Raw genomic sequence first — 21780 nt, forward strand, 5'->3', positions numbered from 1 at the left:
CGGAACTTTTCCAAATCAGTCAGTTTATTTGTACTGCTGGCATTGTGCTGTGGAAAAGACAATCCCTACCCCTTCCATTTCATTAAAAAGTTCTTTGGAGTTTTACTGTGAAGTTGTGTATTTTTCAATTCAGTGTTATAATCTATGATTCTCCTGACTGATTTAGTAGGTATGGATATAAATTAATACAAACATTCCTGTTTCTCCTCTTCATTTTGATATCTTAAACTCTCCCACGTCTTTTAAGCTATATGTACCATTTGTAGCAGTTTGCATTCAATGTTTCTTTTCTCTCTGTTATTTTGTGTGTGCATATATTTGTGTGTGTGTTTTGTCTTGTATGTAGGAAAAACTAGATAGCTAGTGTTTAGCACTGCTGTAAAATCTTTGTCATCTTAGTCCCTTTGTATGTTGGCACCCATTTTTCACTTGAAGTAGAAATTTTGAATAATATATCTCAACTTCAACTTTTTACCAGTGTGACCATCAAGGACATTATTCTAGTTTTCTGTTTCCTTCTGTCTTTACCTACCACTTCTTATAATATTCTAGTATTCTTTCAACCTAGTCCAATGTGTACCCTTTACATACTATTTTTTCCCACCTTGTCCCCGCCCCCTCCCCATTTTGTGTTAACTTCAGAAAAAAGTAGGGTATGGACAAGAGCTGGAGGAAGAGCCCATGGAGGACTTTAGGGATCCCTACCTGCACAGGAGGGCTGCCCCACCTCAGGAGCGTCAGTGGCCTTCTCTCAGAGGTCCCAGGCCCCAACCAGGCTGCCCTGAAAGCATTGCACATGAGACCCCAGCTTAAATCTATAATTATATCTATTCAGTGGTGACCAGGTGTTCAAAAGTCAGACTTTCCTCGGTCACTTCTTGACATGTAGCGTTCATTCTTCAGGATTTCTAATGGTGGAAATGTGGGCTCCTTAACTTTTGCGTATTATCTACTCATTTTCTCTTGCTTTGATACATGGACAGCTTGGCTGAATATGAAGGACGTGCCCACAATGACTTGCGTTGAGTTTTTAGAAAACATTGTCCTCCTCGGTAGATGTGTTGAGACGTGGAATGTAATCTGATTTTCTCCTACTCGGTGCCAAGGGAGGTCTGGAGCTTCACAGGAATTTTTTTCTTTAAAAAACAAATCATTCAGCCCTAATAGGATGGGTGTTAAAGTTGAACATGCCAGTCTATTTCTCCCAGATATCTATGACTTTCTCTCTGACCCCTTCCCAGTATCTTTGATCCATTCCCTTTCTGTTCAAAGCTTTCATTTTTGAATTCAATGTGCCCTATGATTGTAGGCATGTAAAATTCTTTATACATTTTCATTGAGCCTGTTTTTCAGAGATTTTTCTTTACTTCAGTTTTTCCCTAATTACTGCCAATTCTCGTTTCCTTATCGTGTCTAGTTTGTGTTCTGGGTTCCCTTTCTTGTCCGTGTGAGTCTGAGTGTGTGTGTGTGTGTGTGTGTGTGTGTGTGTGTGTGTGTGTGTGTGTATCTGGATCTAAAATAGGTTTAGTTTAGAATATTTATTTTAGAAATAGTTCCTGTTTCATATTTTTCTTGTTTTTGTTTGATTTTGAGAGAAGTCTTTTCATGAGCTGAAATCTCTAACTCTATTTTTGTTTTTCTCTAATGTCAACTTAGAAGAAATGTCTGCTCTGTGATTTTCATTTCCACCAGAGTAGGATTGACCTGTGTGAGACACAGCAGTTGTAGGTGGGATCTGATGAATCTTTAAGCAGCTTAGTCAGTTTGTTTTGTCTAGATCTCTTTGTCTTGTGCAATTACTTTAGCAGATGATAGCTTTTGAGGAAAGGCATGGTGTGTCTCCTGGTTCTGAGATTCTATTTTCTTCCAGTTGGACCTTGAATTTCTACTGGTTGCTTCATTCTTTCTCTTCACTACAAGCATGCAAAGGACATTACCTTCATCCAGGTCTCACCGTGGCCCCCACAATTGTGCCTCCTGAAGACTGTCACCCTCTGGTCCTCTGCACTGCCCAACCCCTTCCTGGCAACTCCCCAGTCGTCAGAGCTGTAGTCCACCAGGTCTCAGGCATGCTGTGAGTTTGTCCCCATGCTCATTTGTAGGTAATTTTTCCTGCGTTCCCTCCTTAGGATTCCCTCCCTGCTGTCCTCTCCTCTGTGTGTACAGTCTTGGCTGCTCCCTCTACTGGTGTGTAGCCCCAAGCCCTGGCTAAATACAAACCACCAGGAGTCCAGTGTTCTGTGGCCCCTGGTTCTTCAGGGGAAGTGTTCTGCATGGTGTCATTGACTCTAGCTTAATCCCTAGCCCTCTGAAATCGGTGTTGAGGCATTCAGCTCCCATCATCGTGGTGGACTTGTTATCTCTCATCATTCAATTTCAAATGCAGAATTTCAATAGGACACAAAAATTGACAGGACATCAAACAACAACAGCAGAAATAACAGAAAAATACAACATAAAAGAATTAGAAAGAACAGAACATCCCCATCTTTGTAAGCCATCTTCCACAATTATCAAGTACTGGTGGAACTTATTTCACTACAATCCCACCTACTTACCTTTTCCTGTATTATTGAAGTAAATGTCAGACCTCACACTTCATCTGGAATTACAGCACTGTGTTCCCCTCCGTGAGGACTCTTTCTGAAATTTGTATCATAGTATTACTGCTGTTGGTAAATGGACTCAAACTTTTGAATATCATAAAATAGACAGTGTTCAAAGCTCCCATGGTTGTTTTTAAGTTAGTTTCTTTTTGGGGGTTCCAAAAACAAATCCACAAAGTGTAATCAGTAAGATATGTGTTAAGTCCCTGCATATACGTTTCTCCTGAGGTCCTCGCTCCCTCCCTCCTTCTTTCCTTCTCTCTCTCTTGCTGCTCCTGCTCCCGCTGTGTTCCTTGATCTCTTGCTCTCCTATGTTTGCAATTTATTTACTGAAATTACAGCCGTGTTTTTCTCTAGTAGCCCACAGCGTGAGTTTAGGCCCTGGGTATACATCCAGAGCAGCATTGTCCTAATAGAAAGAAGGTACACGCCACATATGTATTTAAACTTTTTCTAGTAGCTACACTGAAAACCAAGAAGTACACCATAATTGAGAAACAATCTTATACATAAGATACTTGAGTATCTATTGCTGCATATTAAAAGAACAGTAATTCTAAAGTATTAAAATTGTATTGAGTAGGAAAATTTTTACATACTCTGTTTTAAAATTTACATTTAAGTGAATTCCAATTAAGTAGAATTAAAATCCAGTTCCTCAGTCCTGCCAGCCATATTCTAAATATCCAGTAGCCCCATGGGTCTAGTCGCCACTGTGATGGTCCTGGGAGATATAGAGACTTACCAGGTTCATGTTTCACCTGTTGGCAAGATCACCTCAAAAGGGGTGTGTGCTCTCTGATCAGGAGGCATAACATGTCCTTTTTGATTCTTCTAAGGATATTAGCAGCCCTTTGATCCATTAACTGATTGTGTGGAGCAAAATGGTGCTATTCCATCATCACGAGTTACTTACCTGGACACTTGTATAGTGAGAAACTTCCCCGAAATCGTAAAGTCTGTACACTTAGTGGGACAGCCTGCAGCTTAATGAGCTAATTCCTCAACATTGTGTGTGGTCACCAATTAGTTTCTTTGCTTTTTCTTTCTTTGTTTTCCTGTGCTCATATGAAATCAAGGTTTCAATCACACTGAAGTCTTTCAATGCATTGCTATAGAGTCCTTCCTGATAGTCCAACTGTCCACTCTTTCAGCAGTGAAGGTGAACTTACCCTGACCCCTGCGTCCCTTTGCTAAGATTCTAATAGTCTTTGAGACCTTTCATGATGTCACTGGGACAAGCTGTTTCTGTTTCATCTTAAATATTTACTGCCCCTGACCTGGACTCAGTCCTTTCTATAAGACTCTGATGTCTTTATGTCAAACAGAGCATTCACAGAACAAACTGAATATCCCAGAGATACTCATTGGAATTGGTTTATTTAGGCCTTCCCAGTGGACAGAGCTAGGAAATATGTATTCATAGTGTGTGTGTTCATGTATTCACCTACAGTCACCAACATTACAATTCAAATTCAGAACTACAGGCTTAATATTGAAACTTCTGTGTCTGAAAGCAATCATTTTTTGTTTTAAGGACTCTTTCAGTAGTAGAAATACAATATCCTAGAAAGCCTCATTGCATTTCCCCATAGTATATGGACAAAAGATTAAAGATATAGCAAAGATTTTGCTAATGCCACAATGGAGGAAAGCAGTTTCTGGTTTGGTTACTGTCATTGGGTACACATAAATTACTGTGTTTTAGTGTTAGTCTCTTGGTATAGTTCTTATCCACATTGCAGTTCCACAAAAGGGGTGCACCGGCTCATTTTCAATGGCTAGGGGTGATACTTCCAATTTTATTCAGTGGGGGTTGGAAGGAATAAATTGGGAGTTTGCAATTGCAAATATTAACTACTATATATAAAGTAAGCAAATAAGTTATAGGGAACTATATTCCATATCTTATATTAAGCTATAATGAAAAAGAATTTGAAAACGAATATACCTGTTTATATGTATGACTGAAACTTTAGGCTATACACCAGAAATCAACACAACATTGTAAACTGACTATACGTGAATTATAAAAACAGAACAAAATTTGACTTACTTTTGGAATCATAAAAAAGAAAAAAAGAAATGTGGTTTCCAACTCAAATCTAAGCAAGGAAGGTGTGATCAAGTATGGTCTACCCTTGAGTATAAGATCTGCAAGTGTCTCAAATGCCCGGGGAGAGATGGGTCAGGGAACCCTGATCTCCACAGACTCTAAAACCCAAGGCCTGTTCTCTTTCTGGCTGGGCTTGGGATGAAAGGAGATTTCAGGAGTGAAGTTTTAAATTTTAGCTTAACTGCAGCTTTTCATATCCAATGAGGACGTAGGACTAAGAAATTCTGAAGAAAATCGGAATAAGCCAGAAGAAATCAAAGAAAATTTGGAATGAAATACGGCATCTGAAAGAAACCCAGAACTTCCAATTCAGGTCTGCAACCGTGAAGCCGAAAACTGAGACACAGGCCTCCTCGTGGCGGATCCGCGAGATCACAGCCCTCACACCGACCATTTATTCACAGGGACGGACGATGGCGCTGTTACAGGACGTGTGGTGTGTAGCAGCTCACCGTGCAGTGTTCAGAAGGCGCAGCCTCTGCCCTTTACCCCTGAAACCCAGGGTGACCCGACGAGGGGGTGGCACTGGCTGTGTCTCTTCGCCCTTAGTGGCCGGGCCGGGGCCTCCTATGTCCGCGACGGGCACAGTCGCGCGGGTGCAGCGGGGACACCCCGGGCTGGGTTCCCCCACCTGCCCGCTGCCAGGATGCAGCCACCCTGAAAAGCCCGTTTCCGGCACCCCTACTTCTCAGGAGGAGGCGGCAAAACGCGGGGGACGCGGCTTTCAGGCGGCGGTGGGAGGCAGTGGCTCGCTGGCTCGGGGAGCTCGTATACCGAGAGCGGCACAAAGGGGGAGGCGGGAGCGGGACAGCACGTCCACTCAGCGCTTACCTGAGGCGCCAGTTCGCTTTCCGGCAGCAGCGGAGTTGGGGCTGCGTGATAAAACACTGTTGGGCCGGGCCTAAAAGTAAGGTTCCACCGAGACTCGAACTCGGATCGCTGGATTCAGAGTCCAGAGTGCTCACCATTACACCATGGAACCGCAGGCCGGCCCGCCCCCTCCCCCGCTGAGCCAGGCGGCGCGCAGCCCCGCGGGCGCAGGACCCGCCTCCTGCCCGGCGCTCGCTCGCCCCGCCCCGAGCCCGCTTCCTCCGCGACGCCAGGAGGCGCCTCACTCGCCTTCCCTCGGCGCGTTCCCGTAGGTTCGACGTCGTGGCTGAGACGGCATCCACTCGGGGATGATCCACAGGCAGGGCTTTTAAATCTTCCGCCAAATCCACCTGCTCTGCCGGGATTTCTAGAGTTTTATTCCCTGAGGTAAGGCTCCCGCCAGGGAAAAACAATAAACAAAAAGTGTTCCTTTCCTCTTGTATCTCCTCCCGCCGCCTTGGGAGCTCTGAGGACCCTCAGAACAGCCTTGGGGCTTCCTGGGATTGCCCTGCCCTGGGACCCGAGGTGGAAAGGGTACAAGCCCCGCCGCTTCTATAGGAGATAGAGTCCTCTGTCTGTTGGGGGTCGTGTTGGAACCCCAGAGGCCCCTACGCGGAGCCCCGCCAGAAGCTCGCCGCTCCCGCCCTGAGGTGGGTGGGGCGTCGGGGGGAGCAGGTGACAGTGTTTCTTCTGGGCTGTTTCCTCCCTCGCTTTTCTCCTCTTCAGTTTTCCAGGTCACCCCTCCTCGGCCTCCCGCGTCCCCAAGACTGAAGGCGCCGCTCGATCCCGGGTGGGGAGCTCCGTGCGGTTCCCGGGGACCCCTAGAAGTTTCTGTGCTCGGGACGTTTAAGGGCTTGAGCTGCCAGTTTGAGTTTCCAAGAGCGGCCTGTTTGGATAGCCTTTCACAGCCTCCCTTTCCGCGGAGGGTGCGGCGGGCCGGGTGAGCGCAGGGAAGGTGGCTCTTAAGGGACTTCAGCCCGAGAGGCGGGGTCGTCACGTGAGGGGGCTCCGGGGCAGCGGGGAGCAGGCGGCCACGGCCCTGGGCCCCGCGATGTGGCGTCAAGTGCCGCTCGCTTGTGTCGGGGCCCCAACATGCCCCAGTCAAGACCCGGGTGTCCATCGCAGGTGGGTCTGAATGAGCTTTCAGCCGACGAGGGAGTGTTTGGGGAGCAGGTTCCCTCCACGTGGCAACAGCATAAGGTGTTATAATCCTGCTCTGAGCGCAGCAGGAGCCCATGACTGCTAATTGGAAGACCTGTGCTTCCAGCCCAGCACGGAACGTTCTAGTCTTAACTTCCAGTCATTTTCCTGTTTCTGGGTCTCCCAATTTACCAAGCCTCCCTCCTGAGCTGCTTTTATGCTTCAGGCAGCGACCTCCTCCTGTGGCTCTCGGTTCTTGTCCTCAGTAGCTTTGCTCTGTGGTGGCAGGTTCGGTGGCTGTGGAAGCTCAGTCCTCCTGGGTATTGAGGGAGTTCCGCCCAGCGCGACGGATTCTCCAAGTCTCAGCAGATACCGCTGGTCTCTCTTCACCATCTGGAGCCCCAACCACACCTTGACCTACCTGATGGGACCTGTGGATTCCACAGGACCTGCCATGCTGATGGAGGCTGAAGGAAGGGCATGGAAATCACCAACATACCAGATTCCAGGTTGGTGCACCTCAACCCTCAGTATTAACCAGCAATTACAGAATGCCACCAACACTTTGATTTGAGCTTGAGTCTTTCAATTTTTTTTTTTTAATGAAGGATGTTACTTTTTAGAACAATTTTAGATTACAGATAAATTGAGCAGAAAGTACAGAGTCCTCTCTCGTGCTCTTCTCCCTCACACAATTTCTTCTATTGTTAAGTATCTTGCATCAGTCTGGTACAAGGGCAGGTGGATAGCATGATCACCAAGCTGGTTTTCCAAAGCTAGGCTTATCCATTGCAATGTGGATGTGCTGAACCCTGCGATTTCCCCAAATGTGGGAGACTCACATACCCAATTTGTGGTAGTAGGGGACTGTGTTTGAGTTCTCCCCTGAGAATTAATGGTTAAAAACATAGACTGTTTGAACATATTGTGTAGTTTCAGAAGACTCGGGGCGGGGGGCATTTACTAGACCAATTTTCCCGGAGGGTAGATTTTCCTGCTTCCGTTGCAAGTTGCTGTAGGGGAGAAAATGCTGTATTCCTTTCAGGTGCCAGACTGTGAATTGACAACCATCAAGGTTTGTGAGAATTAGGGTGCTAGGACACCAAGAACACTTTATTTCAGGGCAGTCAGTTCCACTCCCCATGTTTTGCTGGAAGAAGAGTGGACCAGCTTACTTCTTTACTACAGAAACACTACCAGAGATCCTGAACTCAGGGAGACCTATGTGGTCAGATGACTGCCTCTCCCAGCCAGGGCAGGACAGGTGTTTCTGATAGCCTACCTGGCTTTCCCTAATTTCTTTTCTCTTTTATAATGTCCATGGCAATAGCCCCAACTCACAAAGAGTAGTATCCAGCACTGTGTCCCCTGCATGGTGAGACACGGGAACATTTTCTACCAATGAGAGGAGAAAGAGCTTGTGAGTGGTATTTTCTGGGTTCTCTTTGGAACAACACAGTGAAGTTCCTGAGAGAGACTCTGGGAATCTTTGCCCCCCATCAGTGCCTGGGTTGTAGCGCATGGATTTGAAAGATGCACTTTTTCTCCCTGGCTCCCTTGGTAACATAACTCAGCCTAGGACCAATGTTTCCTAAGAGATACCCCATGAAAGCCAGGGCTTTCCATTGGGCAGCTTTGTAGTTATGTCCATCTTTATTTTGAAGGACCTTTTGGAGAATAGAAATACTCAAGGCTGACTTGCTTTTAAAGAGGCAGATCTAGTCACGAAGGACTGGGTTTTCATTACATAGCTCAAAGGAACATCCCCTCAGCCTTTGGGCAAGGAGTTATCTGGCTTCTGCACTCCCCAACATAGAGTTAAGCAAAAAGTCTTTGGAAGAGCTACATTGCTTTTAAAATACAAGGTTTGTTTGTTTGTTTGTTTGTTTACTTTTTTATTGAAGCATAGTTGATGTACAGTATTATAAAAGTTACATGTACAATACAATGATTCACAATTTAAATCTTATTCCTCATTTTTAGTTATAAAATGTTGGGTATATTCCCTGTGTTATACAATATGCCCTTTTAGCTTATTTTACACATAATAGTTTGTACTTCTTAATCCCCTACCCCGTCTTGCCCTCCTCCCTTCCCTCTCCTTAGTGGTAACCACTGGTTTATTGTCTATATCTATGAGTCTGTTTCTTTTTTGTTATATTCAGTGTTTTGTTGTATTTTTTAGATTCCACCTATAGGTGATAGCACACAGTATTTAGTTTTCTCTGTCTGACTTATTTTACTTTGCAAAATACCCTCCAAATCCAAGTCCATCCATGTTGTCGCAAATTGCAAATTTTCATTCTTTCTTATAGGTGAGTAGTATTCCAGTGTGTGTGTGTGTGTGTGTGTGTGTGTATATATATATATATATATACACCACATCTTCTTCATCCATTCATCTCTTGATGGACACTTAGGTTGCATCCATATCTTGGCAATTGTAAATAACACTACTATGAACACTGAGGTACATGTATCATTTTGAGTTAGTAGTATCGGGTTTTTGTGTATACCCAGGAGTAGAATTGATGGGTCTTACGGTAATTGTATTTTCAGGTTTTTGAGAAATCTCCATATTGTTTTCCACAGTGGCTGTACCAATTTATATTCTCCCCACCAGCGTACAAAGGTTTCCTTTTCTCCACATCCTCACCAATATTTGTTGTTCGTGTTCTTTTTGAGGATTCCATTTTGACAGTTGTGAGATGATATCTCATTGTGGTTTGGAATTGGATTTCCCTGATGATTAGTGGTGTGAACATCTTTTCACGTGACTGTTGGCCTTCTGCATGTCCTGTTTGGAAAAATGTCTATTCAGGTCTTTGCTCATTTTTTTCTATTAGGTTGTTTGGTTTTTTTGTATAACCTGTTTATATATTTTGGATATTAACCTCTTACCAGTCAAGTTTTAAGGGTTTCCCTTAAAATACAGTTCACAGTTTCACCCGGGTTGTGGCTGGGTTATTTATTCTCTGAAGGTCTCTTTTCAGAATCTTGCTAGACATTTTCCAAGTTTGATTTTTAAAGAAGGGTGCCATGTGAATGCAGAGTAATAGAAAGTGAGTTTCTTCTCCTGCCTGAAATAATAAAGCAAAACAACAACAACAAACTGCACAAAATATAGGAAGCAAAGCTTTTCAAGAGACTAGGCATGAGGCAATAAAGGTTAGTGAGTGATCCCTGAGAAATTAAGAACAAATGAGTGAACCCTACAATGGCTCCAGTTTGCCACCTGGAGACAGATTCCAACCAGGGCAGGGAAACGGAAACTGGAAAGTAGCCTGGTGGACCTCACTGAGTTGAGGACACTGAGTCATTGCTCCTTATCCTTGTCTCCCCTTCTACCAGGTTGGGCCCTTTGGTTCCTGCTGTTCTCATTCTGTCTACAGTTACCCAGGCTGAGCTGGGAACAGTCATCTTTAAACTCTCTTCCATAAGGAATATGTACCCTCACTCTGTATCCCAGTGGAATTAGCCAATGTTTCAGCCATAGTGGCTCCAGAAATGCATTTATGGAGCTGAACTAACTTAGAATCCAAGTTATCTAGATGAGCAGAGATGTTATGTTTTATAGAATGTGATAGGATAGAGGAGTAAAACTAGGCATGTTAGGTTACTGTTTTTAAGAGAACAAAGAACATACCAACCACTTGACTGTCAGAAAGCCAGGGTTTTACTGCCAGACCCCACCACATTCTCACTGCAAACTTGGAGGTTGCTTTAATCATTTTTTACTTTAGTTCTTGTACCTAAAATTCTGGGGTAAAATACCAAGTTGTATAATTCTTGAAATACGACCAATATTTAAATTATTTTTGAGGTGGGGAGAGAATTTGAATTCTGGAAGGCATTTACCTTTTCAGAAGGAAGACATATCCCTGATCATTATGACAAGGATGAAACTATAAAACTTACATAAGTTGGCTCTTTATTTCTCCTTCCGGCCAGGACATAGACAGTAGTGACAGGTGTCAGCAATATTGAGTATTCTGCGCCAACATGGAACCCAGGTGTTAGGTGTATCCTGAGAGGCTGAAATCTGGCTGAGAACCAGGGTGGTTGGGCCAGGAGATGTCACCAGCTGCTGGCAAAAAGAGAAGCGGGGATCAGGGCAAACACTGAGGTAATCCCTAGGCAGCATTGGCCACTTCCTCTAATGAACCCACCACCCTTACACTTCTTGTGATGTCCTGGTTTCTGGGCTCAGAGCTCCAGGAAAGGTTGAATAGAATTTTATCTGTCTTTGTGAAGTGAATGACACTATTTCAGGTGCCGGAGAAATGTCTCTTTTACCCTTAAAAAACTATTCTTTCTACCAAACCCTTCAGTAACTAATATGAACCTTAGGAGTTCAGGCAGGATTTTTCCACAACTGATTGAAAGAGAGAGATTGAGGATAAGAATCAGAGAGAAGGTTGTTGAGAGAGATTGTTCAGGACAAACACAGCTTTAAAAGACCTAGGATCAGTGAAAAAAGAGTATCATTATTGGGCTCGAACCACCAGCTGTTCAAGTAACAGATGAATGAGCTTAAGGATTACCCAGGGAAAAAGAGTCATCTTCTAACCCACCCATGGTTTGCGAGCCTGAAACGTGGGAGGTTTCCCAGATATGTGTGTCTCTATAACTCTGCTGGGATTGGCTAGGCTGGTGATTCCACAAGGGTAACAATGGCCACAACCTTTAAGTGTTCCACTGAGCATTCATGACTAAGTGAAGGAAGGAGTGAGCAGATTACTTTTCCAAGTTGGGGCCCCACCTCCATCACAACCCCCATACAAACTGTGGGACGATATTGCTGAGGGAGGAAGCTGTGGAAAGTACATTGTGATAGAAAAAGATAGTTGTCCAAATTCTTTTGAAGCTGAGGTGACTGAAACCTAATCAAAGTTAAGGAAGTTGCCTAAAGTCATATTGCATGAATTTTTTGAAGTGCTATTAAAAACAGCCTTAACCCCACATGCCATATATTAAGCAATTAAGTACCAAAGAAGTTATTAAAAGCCTCCAAACTCCTAGCTAGATCTTGCTCAGTGGGGAAAAGATAGTTTCCAGAGTGATGATTTATTTTTTAGTTACCTGCACAAAGGAAATCATTTTTGCAGTAGGACTCAAAGTAGCATATTTTCTGTGTTAAACTGTTAATATGAATAGAAAAATCAGAACTTTTTGAGAAAAAAAGTCTGAGGTGATTTATTGGGTACAAAGAGTGCTGCTCAACTCCACTGGTCCACAGAGAAACAGGAGTCTCTTCATGCACTTAAATAAGATGTACATATGTCTCTGCCTCTAAGATCATGTAATAATGCAGAGACCTTCCATTTGTAGGTTCAAGTGACTGAAGTTTGATGACAGTGACCCCAGGGTATCAGGGAAATATGGCTTTGGGCTTTCGGAGTTGCCAATGGGTACCTGCAAAAGAACAATCAATGATTTGGGAAGGCACTTTAGCAAAATATTTGGTTACAAAGGCCATGAAGTATTTAATTCATGATCTGTCAATAACTTTGTACATTGATTAGCCTGGTTTGACTTTGGCCAACAGTGACTTTTTCAAAAGTTAAAACAGTGATTTTTTTAAAAAACGATCAGTGAATTGCATAGGACCACATCTACCTGAAATGGAGATAACATGAAAAACATAAAAATCATATCTCTTGCCCGCTATTGAGGTTTACTCACATTTTCAAGTATAGACTTAATTGTGAAGGATAAGCAAAGACACAAAGAATCTGAGATCACCAGCACTAGTTAATTGCAAGAACCTTCTTCCCACACTGGGAAATGCTCTGGCCCAAATTGAGCATATATGGTCTCTGCGTGATGTATGAGGTCATCACTTACACAAAATGGAGCTTCTGTGGGTCACCTCCTAGACTGATCCTTACTTAATTGATGTGACAGTCTCCAGGAAACAAGGCCACTTAAGTGCACACATTCTCGGTTTGACCCCTTAAATAGTCCAACACAGACCAGATACATCCTACTGACATTCCATATGGAAGGACTCTCCCAATAGTAACTACCATTAGTGTATTTGCCAGGAGGTTCTTCACCAGATGTTTACAGGGCAAACTGACTGGGATACTTTTCTTACCCTCCACACCATCCCCCACTGAAGGGAAATAATAGCAACTAGAAGGAACAGTTTCTCTTCTGTCCCCATATTGTCTAGGTGGAGATTTTAGGCATAGCTTGTAAATCAGCAGGAATTCAATTTTCTTTCTCTGAGAAAAGGTACAATGGTTTCTCTCCGCATTGCCCGTTGGTTGGTGCCAGATTTCAGGAGGATAGCTAAGCATGTTATTCTTAGTACTGCATGATCCCAGTGCTCTCTGGCATCACTACCACTTATGACTGTGCCTTCTTTAGACTCTGCTTTCCTCCCATGTCCATTTATATCCTGGTTGACTTACATCCTTCCTCCAGGGATGGAGCCAGCTCAGAAGTACTGCTTAACCTAGAGGTGGGACCAGCAGAAGCTTACACATGATTATCATGAAGCTGCGTTCAGAGTTAGCTACAATTTGGCTACATGCTGGTATCAACCAGCCTACAGGACCATTAGGAATATGCACTTCCAAATGTAATGGTACGGATTTTGTCTGTCTTGTATTGTTATCAGCCTCCTCGGTACAAACATGTTTAGACTTCAGCATGGCATGTAGGGACAGAAAAAATGAAAGGAAAAGTGTGTGAAATGTGAAAGATATTAAGTTAGTTATGTTATGTTATACTGAGTTGTAGAATTGCATTTTCCCTTAAGCACCCTCCCCCTCCCAAAAATTACCTGCAGAACATAGGAAATTTTTGGGTGGAGTCTACAATTCAGTTGCCAGCAAATTCTTTCTGAGGACACAATAATTTAAACTGTTAACTTATACTTTCCACTTTTGTTCCCATTACCTGTGTTGAAAAGCAGACGTTTCAATCAGCCATCCACATTTTCAGTGAGACCACTGCAGTCATCATAAGTAATGTGGTGTATATACATAATATTATGTTTCTTTATGTAGTTAGGTGCTCAGCGTGTCAGCTGTTGTCTGCTAGTGTACCTTTAGCACACACAGGAAACCCAGAGATCTTCAAAGTGTAGAGTCTCCAGGTCGAGCTCAAGAAATGTAAGGCCACACATAGAATTCTGACAGAGCCCAGAATGGCTCTTGATCTGGCAGGACCCTAGGCAGTTCCCCTGTGCTTTCCTTAGGGGGAGTACCTCCAGATTCCCCAACCACACACCTTAGAATGGACAAGGTGAAACACACACACTACTTTCACACTGGCAAAAACTTCTAGAGAACTGTGCTCCGACCCCTCCAGGCACATACTCAGTGTGTTCCTGCTGGGTGCAAGTTCTCCTTTCCATCCACCCAGTAGGAGACCCTGTAGAAGCCCAACCCAGAACACCTGGTTCCCTTTTCTCCTTTCTGTGTAAGCCTCTCCAGCCTTTGCTATGGTTTTGCAACCAAGGCCTCCTCTGAGTAGGACTCATTTGGCTCCTGGAGCTACTTTGTTCCCAGTCCCAGAGAGTATGACCACTAGAAGCCAGTTATTTCACCCTTTCCAAGGCACTTAGGCACTTGATAACAGGTGCACAAATGCGAACTCTCAGTGTTCTGGCCTGGAGGAGATTAACCCTTAAAGGTAACTTACCCGAAGTTCTCCTGCAGCTATCAGGACAAAGCACCCCAGGAGACTTTGCTTGAAATCACAACACACACAGCAGTTAACTCAAAGTGGATCGCAGATCTAAATGTAAGACCTGAAGTAAAACTTCAAGAGGATACATAAGGAAAACAATCATTGTACATTTGAGTTGCCCAAAGTTTTCTAAGACACTACAACAAAACGACAATACAGACATCAAAAGACACCACTAAGAAAGTGAAAACACAAACCACAGACTAGGAGAAAATATTTGCAGATCAAATATGCAATGAAGGAATGTGATTCTTAATACCTAGAGAACTATTTCAACTCAATAGAAAGATGCAACCCAGTTTTTCAAACCAGCCAAAGACTTGAGTAGACGTTTTCCCAAAGAAGACAGATACGCTTACAGCATATAAAAAGGTGCTTAGTGCCATTGGCCAGTAGGGAAATACACATTAAAACAACACTTTACACCAACTGCTGTGACTATGTTCAAATAGGATAGACAATACCAAGTGTTTGTGAGAATGCAGAGAAACTGAACCCTCAGATATTGCTGGTGGGAATGTAAAATGATACAGCCACTTCGCAGACCACTTTGACAGTTTCTTAAGAGTTAAACACAAGCTCACCATAAACCCAGCAATTCCACTCCTATAAATGTATTCAAGAGAAATGAAAACAGAGGCCCACACAAGATTGTTCAGCAACATGAGTAGCAGTATTTTCATCCTAGCAAAAAACTGGAAACAACTCAGAAGCACATCAACTGGTGAATGTAGTTACACAAAATGGGGAATATCTGTACAATGGAATTCTACTCAGTAATAAAAAAGAAAGAAGTCCAATTCAAACTAGAGCATGAATGAACCTGAGAAACACTGCTGAGTGAAAGAAGCTAGTTACAAAGCATTACATACTGACTTACACGAAATGTCCAGGAATGACAAAGTTGTGGAGGCAGAAAGCAGATTAATAGTGCTTGGGGCTAGACGAGAGAGCAGGGATCATCTGCAGCGGGGCTGGAGGGGAGATTGAAAGTAGTGTTCTGAAACAAGGTTATGGGATAGTGGAGGTGAGGGGATTGGGGAAAGAAGGTGACAATCCCAGATGAAAGGGTGGAGGCAGCCTGTGATTTGGCGGTGAACGCTGAGCTTTGGGGTGCCTCAACCTAATGTCTGAAAGTGGTGCCTTAGAGCCTGTTCCGATGTCACAGCTTGTGTAAGGGATCACCCCACAACCATGTGCCTGTGCCTTCAGCCTCTGGACTCTACAAGGCAGAGCACCTAGTCAGGGTAGCCCTCCAGGTGGCACAGAAAGACCAGGGGCACCAGGTAAAAGCCAAAGGGAATAAGCAAGCTAGGATCACCTTGGTGGAGATCCTGGGAGAGTTGAGAGAGAGAGGTGTGAGGGAGCAACTGAGGGGACAGAGGCACAAAAGCAGCAGGGAGATCTTGCCTCTGGAGGAATTCCATGGCCCATGGCAGGCAATCACCTGGAATTATACCACTGCACTTCAAGGTTTGCATCAGCCCCACCCCATTCCTGACCTCTTAGGCAGCTCCTCTCCTCCAACTCACGCCCTGCTCCTGGGTCCTCATCTCCCCTCCCACCCTCCCAGAGAACCTGCCCGATTGCCACCCACTTAAGGAGCCCACCCATTGATGGTGAAATGGAGATGGATTTTGCCAACCTCCTTGAGTTCTTACTTTTAGTCCTGGGTGATCAAGAAAGGAATTCTATATTAAAGTAATGTAGAAGTTGTAAAACAATGTATCCAAATATACAACTTATATTGCGGATAAAGGGTGTCACCTTCCATATCAGGAAACAAAGGATGTTGTGACCAACTAGCCAGTAGCTTCTGCAGCTACCCCTAAAGGTGCACCCTGAGGGGATTCAGGAGGGAGGAAAACAGGAGACTGGCCCTAGATAGTTAAGGTGCACATCAAAGGAATAGTTTCATTCGGCCCAGAATCTCCTAACTTCCCCTATATAGAAGAGCACTAAATTCATTAACCTGAGATGTCTTGTTTTTCTTCAGTTAACAGTAATCTTTTGATGTTCAGCTACCTGGTTTTTTGTTTTGCTTTGTTTTGGTTTCTTTTTTTCATTCCCCCCACTCACCTACCCCCCAGACACTCCTATGTATCCTGGCTCCTCCCTTAAGCCTCACTAATGTCCCAAATAAAACGTAAGCTTTGCCCAGGTGACACTACTGGCCCTGGACACTAGACACCACCAATGGCTCCATGACTTCTGCTACACCTGGTTGATGTTAAACTAAGAATCTTGAGGGAGGGGACATTCTGCTCTTGCAAGGGACAGAAAGAATTGCCCCAGGGCCTACTCCTTGAGTCTCTCAACTCATGTCAAAAGCTGGAGTAGTTCTTTGTGATGCGGAGGGGCTAGATCTTGGTAAGATACCCACATCTTAGTCCCTAGGAAAACTAAGAAAGCAAGGACGTGATCCTTCGAGTTTCAGAATGTGAGAAGTTCCTCATCCATGGAAAGGGGGTTCGGATACTAGATGGCCTAGATATGACCAAAGAGCCTTCTATGCCTGACACCCTGCAGCCAGCCTTGTGCAGAACATTATAAACTAGGTACTGAAACCCCTGCAACCGCATCCTAAACATAACACCTGTGCACAACCCAACCTCCGAGGGTACTAGACATTCATCCCTGAGCACAGGGTGAAGATTTCAACTCTTTTTATGAGGATGGTTGGTACATCATTCAGTATTATTTACATTATCTACACTGAGAATTGAAATGTTTGAAAGTTCACATTTCTGGGACTAGAGTAGTCGTTTTAAAGCCATGATGACAAATAGCCACCAGAACTGGTTTTCAATTCTCTCTGTCCCTCAGTGTTCACTCTACGAGTTTCCAATTGCTAGTGTAACACATTACCATGAACTTTGTGGCTTAAAACAACACACATTGGTAGCTTATGGTTCTGGGGATCAGAAGGCTGAGATGCATCTTGCTGGGTTAAATTCAGTGTGACAATAGGGTCACACTGGAGACTTGGAGGGGAGTCTGTTTCTTTGCCTTTTCCAGCACATGCAGTGTGCCCAAGTTCTTGTCTCATAGCACCTTCCATCTTCAAAGCCAGTCATGGCTGATTGAGTAATTCTCACATCACATTATTGTGACACTGACTCTCCTTCCTCCCTCTTTCTCTGATACGCCTGGACCCCTGTGATTCCATTGGACTGTCCAGGAAAATCTCTCCATCTCAAGATCCTTAATTTAATCACACTTGCAGTGTCTTTTGCCATGTCAAGTAACATATTCACAAATTCCAGGGATTCGGATGTGGACACATTAAGGACGAGTTATTCTTCTGACACAGGCACTCTCTTCCGTGAACGCATTTCTGCAAGCTTGTCAGTGAGTGGGAGCCCTTCTCTTCCGAAAGCCAGCCAGGTGAAAGCCACCCAGCCCGCTGCTTTGAGTGCCAGCCAGCCAACAGCTGTGCCCATGTCGAGGCATTTGCATCAGGGAAGAGAGAAGGAGACAGTCTGCTGGGAGAGGAATCTGAGGACCCAGTCAGTCCCTGGGAAGTTCCCAGGGGCCAGAGCTGAGAGCTGCAGACACCTTCACAAGGGGAGGAGGTTGGGTAGGGTGTTATGAACTGAATGTATGCATCCCCCCAAAAATGCATATCTTGAACCCTAATCCCCAGTGGGCTGTATTTGCAGAAGGGACCATTAAGGAAGTAATTAAGATTAAATAAAGTCATTGACTTGCGCCCTGATCTGATAGGATTAGTGTCCTTACAAGGAAAAGTACCAGGAAGCTTGGGCTCCTACCCTGTTCCAGCATAAGCTTCAGGAAAAGACCATGTGAGGACACAGGGAGGCATGGGCTGTCTGCAAGCCAGGAAGGGAGCTCTCACCAGAAGCTGAATTGGCAGGACAGTTCAGTCTTGATCTTGGACCTCCAGCCTCCAGAATGTGTGAAAACAGATCGCTGGTTAAGCCACCCAGTCTATGGTATTTTTTTTATGGCAGCCCAAGCTGACTAATACAGGATGTTACCTGGCCATTGGCCCAAGCAGCTTCTCCTTTCTGGGCCTGTCCGTTGTTCATTTCTTGTAATTAGCACTTAAAACCTGCTTTGCCCTCGTTAAGGCTGATTTGTGACTTTAGAATGAGGATTTAACCACCTGACGTAGGATTTCATAGTATAATTTATTCCATGTAACAATGACTTGAACCAAGGATCTTTCCCAGAGTTTGTTTTGAACAAGTTCGACATCTTCACAGATATCATCCTAGCATGACTTAGGACAGCTGGATTCATATTCTGTACGATGACCCTGTGACCCCACATGGCCTGCATTTCTTCTTCTCCTGGGAGGCTTCTGTGATTTGGAGTCTCCAGAACCACAAGATGTGGGTTTGTCTGCTGGTGAGGAATCTGTGTGTAAGTCTGTGGAGACCCAGAGAAAAAGGGAAGATTCCCCAGAATCAGGGCATCAGTGGGTGTGGGGTTGGGGGATGAGAGTTTGTTCTTGTGGGAATAGAGGAGGCTGGAGGATGACAGAGGAGGCTGGGGTATGTGTGTGTGTCCGGCATGAGGTCAAGGGAGGTTTAGAGTAGGGCAGCTTCCATTCTGCAAGCAGAGTCTATTTTTATTGAAGTATAGTCAGTTTACAATGTGTCAATTTCTAGTGTAAAGTATAATGCTTCAGTCATGCATGAACATACATATATTCATTTTGATACTCTTTTTCACCATAGGTTACTGCAAGATATTGAATATAGTTCCCTGTGAGATACAGTATGAACTTGTTTATCTATTTTATATATGTTAGTTAGTATCTGCAAATCTCAAACTCCCAGTGTGTCCGTTCCCACCCCCTTCTCCACCTGGTGACCATAAGTTTATTTTCTGTCTGTGAGTGTGTCTGTTTTGTAAATAAGTTCTTTTTTTTCCTTTAGATTCCACATGTAAGTGATATTATATGGTATTTTTCTTTCTCTTTCTGGCTTACTTCATTTAGAATGACAATCTCCAAGTCCATCCATGTTGCTGCAAGTGACAGCAAAATAAAATAATTACTCTTCTTTATGGCTGAGTAGTATTCCGTTGTATAAATATACCAGGACTTCTTTATCCAGTCATCTGTCAATGGACATTTAGATTGCTTCCATGTCTTGGCTATTGTAAATATTGCTGCTATAAACACTGGAGTGCGTGTACCTTTTTGTTTGTTTTTTGTTTTGTTTTCTTTTTTTGTGGGGGAGGTAATTAGGTTTATCTGTTTGTTTATTCTTAGAAGAGGTACTGGGGATTGAACGCTAGAACTCGTCCATGTTAAGCATGCATGCTGCCACTGAGCTATACCCTCCCGCGTCATGTATCTTTTTGAATTAAGTTTCCCTCTGGATATATGCCCAGGAGTGGGATTGCTGGATCATATGGTAAATCTGTTTTTAGTCTTTTGACGAATCTCCATACTGTTTTCCACAATGGCTGCACCAAACTACATTCCCATCAGCAGTGTAGGAGGGTTCCCTTTTCTCCGTAGCCTCTGCAGCATTTACTGTGGACTTTTGAATGATGGGCATTCTGACTGGTGTGAGGTGATACCTCATTGTAGTTTTGATTTGCATTTCTCTGATAGCGAGTGATATTGAGCATTTTTTCATGTGCCTATTGGCCATTTGTATGTCTTCACTGGAGAATTGCTTGTTTAGATCTTCTGCCCATTTCTGGATTGGGTTGTTTGAATTTTATTATTAAGTTGTATGAGCTGTTTATATATTCTAGAAATTAAGCCTTTGTCAGTCTCACCTTTTGCAAATATTTTCTCCCATTCTGTAGGTTGTTGTTTTTGTTTTCACTATGGTTTCCATTGCTGTGCAAAAGCTTGTATATTTAATGAAGTCCCATTTGTTAATTTTTGCTCTTATTTCTATTGCCTGGGTAGACTTCCCTAGGAGAACATTGCTAAGATTTACATCAGATAATGTTTTGCCTATGTTTTCTTCTCGGAGATTAATCGTGTCTAGTCTTACATTTAAGCCTTTAAGTCATTTTGCATTTATTTTTGTGTTTGGAGTGAGGGAGTGTTCTACCTTAATTGACTTACATGCTGCTGCCCAGTTTTCCCAACATCACTTGCTGAAGAGACTGTCTTTTCTCCATTATATAGTCTTGCCTCCTTAGTCAAAGATTAATTGACCATAGGTTTGTAGATTTATTTCTGGGCTCTGTATTCTGTCCCATGGATCCATATGTCTGTTTTTATGCCACTACCACGCTGTTTTGCTTACTGTATCTCTGTAGTATTGTCTGCAGTCTGGGGGGGTTGGTTATTCCTCCGGCTTCATTCTTTTTCTTCAGTATTGCTTTGGCAATTGAATTGCCTATTTCTGATTGGTTCATCTTTATAGTTTGTAGTTCCTTGTTACAGTGACCTACATTTCTATTGACCATTCTTCTTAATTCAGTTAGCATTTGTATTATCTGCTCTTTGAACCTGAGGTCTAGTAGACTGGTGAGCTAAGTTTCATTCTTTGCCCTTTCAGCAGATTTCTTTTTTCTTAATTGCTAGTAGTTCCTCTGTCTTTTCATTTTATTTGTCTCTGTATGGATTCAGGAGAAACAGTTATCTACTGTGGTCTTGAAGGGGTGTTCTTATGAGTGAGTGTCCCTGTGTAGACTGTGTGTATGCAGTATTTCTGGTTTGAGGGCTGGTTTCAGTATGGATGCCAGCCACTCCTTTCTGAGGGTTTGTGCGCCATTATCCCCTTACAGGGGGGTGTGGTTGATGTGGTATCTAGAGCCTGGGCTGGATGTGAGGTGGGGCTTCCTCTCTGCTCTGTGTCACTGCCCTGTCAGGGGTGGGGTCCACTCCCAGTTGGAGTAAAAGCCTTGAGGGTTGGGTTCGATCAGACTCTGTTGCCCTTGAGTGCATGCCTTGCCCCAGAGGAGGTGATGGCTGAAGCAGGTGCCGCCTGCGTGGTCACAGAGGCTGTGTATGCTGCCTGTGTAGGCTTTCACAGTTCCGCTCAAAAGCAGCCCAAGGCTGCGTCCTTTTCTCTGTTTATTTGGCCCAGATCTAGTGTAAGGCTGTGGTGTGGAAGGGGTTGGGCTGTTGTAGCTGCAGGAATTGAGGTGGCTGTGCTGCCACTTGAGATCTGGGCTGCTTCTGTTGCAAACTTCTTTGAGGACCTGTCTGCCCCAGATCTAGCCCTAAGCTGCTGTGTGGGGTGGGTAGAGTAGGGTGCTCTTGCTGGGAGACCTGCTGAGTATGCCTAAGAGCATTGACAATGGGCATCACTGCCCCACTCAGACCACACCCCAGGCCCTCTGGGCTGTCTTGCATAGCTAGACGACTTCTCTCCCAGGGCCTGTCTGTCAGCCCTTAGG

The 21780-nt window shown here is 44.0% G+C and overlaps 1 long non-coding RNA gene and 2 other non-coding genes across 4 annotated transcripts; 2 read left to right on the plus strand and 1 right to left on the minus strand.

The window, feature by feature from the left end:
- Nucleotides 1–5632: 5632 nt before the first annotated feature.
- On the minus strand, nucleotides 5633–5704 carry TRNAQ-CUG (transfer RNA glutamine (anticodon CUG)). Its single transcript has one exon. It is a non-coding gene; the product is annotated as a tRNA-Gln (tRNA).
- A 119-nt stretch (nucleotides 5705–5823) lies between these two features.
- Nucleotides 5824–19473, plus strand: LOC140698222 (uncharacterized). Of its 2 annotated transcripts, none has more exons than XR_012075853.1 (3): nucleotides 5824–5979; nucleotides 7021–7241; nucleotides 17703–19473. It is a non-coding gene; the product is annotated as an uncharacterized lncRNA (long non-coding RNA). The 2 variants fall into 2 exon arrangements; XR_012075852.1 differs by having other exon boundaries at nucleotides 17750–19473.
- Nucleotides 7462–7620, plus strand: LOC140698574 (U1 spliceosomal RNA). Its single transcript, XR_012076379.1, has one exon. It is a non-coding gene; the product is annotated as a U1 spliceosomal RNA (small nuclear RNA).
- Nucleotides 19474–21780: the final 2307 nt, after the last annotated feature.

The sequence above is a fragment of the Vicugna pacos genome, chromosome 9 (genome assembly GCF_048564905.1).
Source record: "Vicugna pacos chromosome 9, VicPac4, whole genome shotgun sequence".
NCBI classification, from domain to species: domain Eukaryota; kingdom Metazoa; phylum Chordata; class Mammalia; order Artiodactyla; family Camelidae; genus Vicugna; species Vicugna pacos.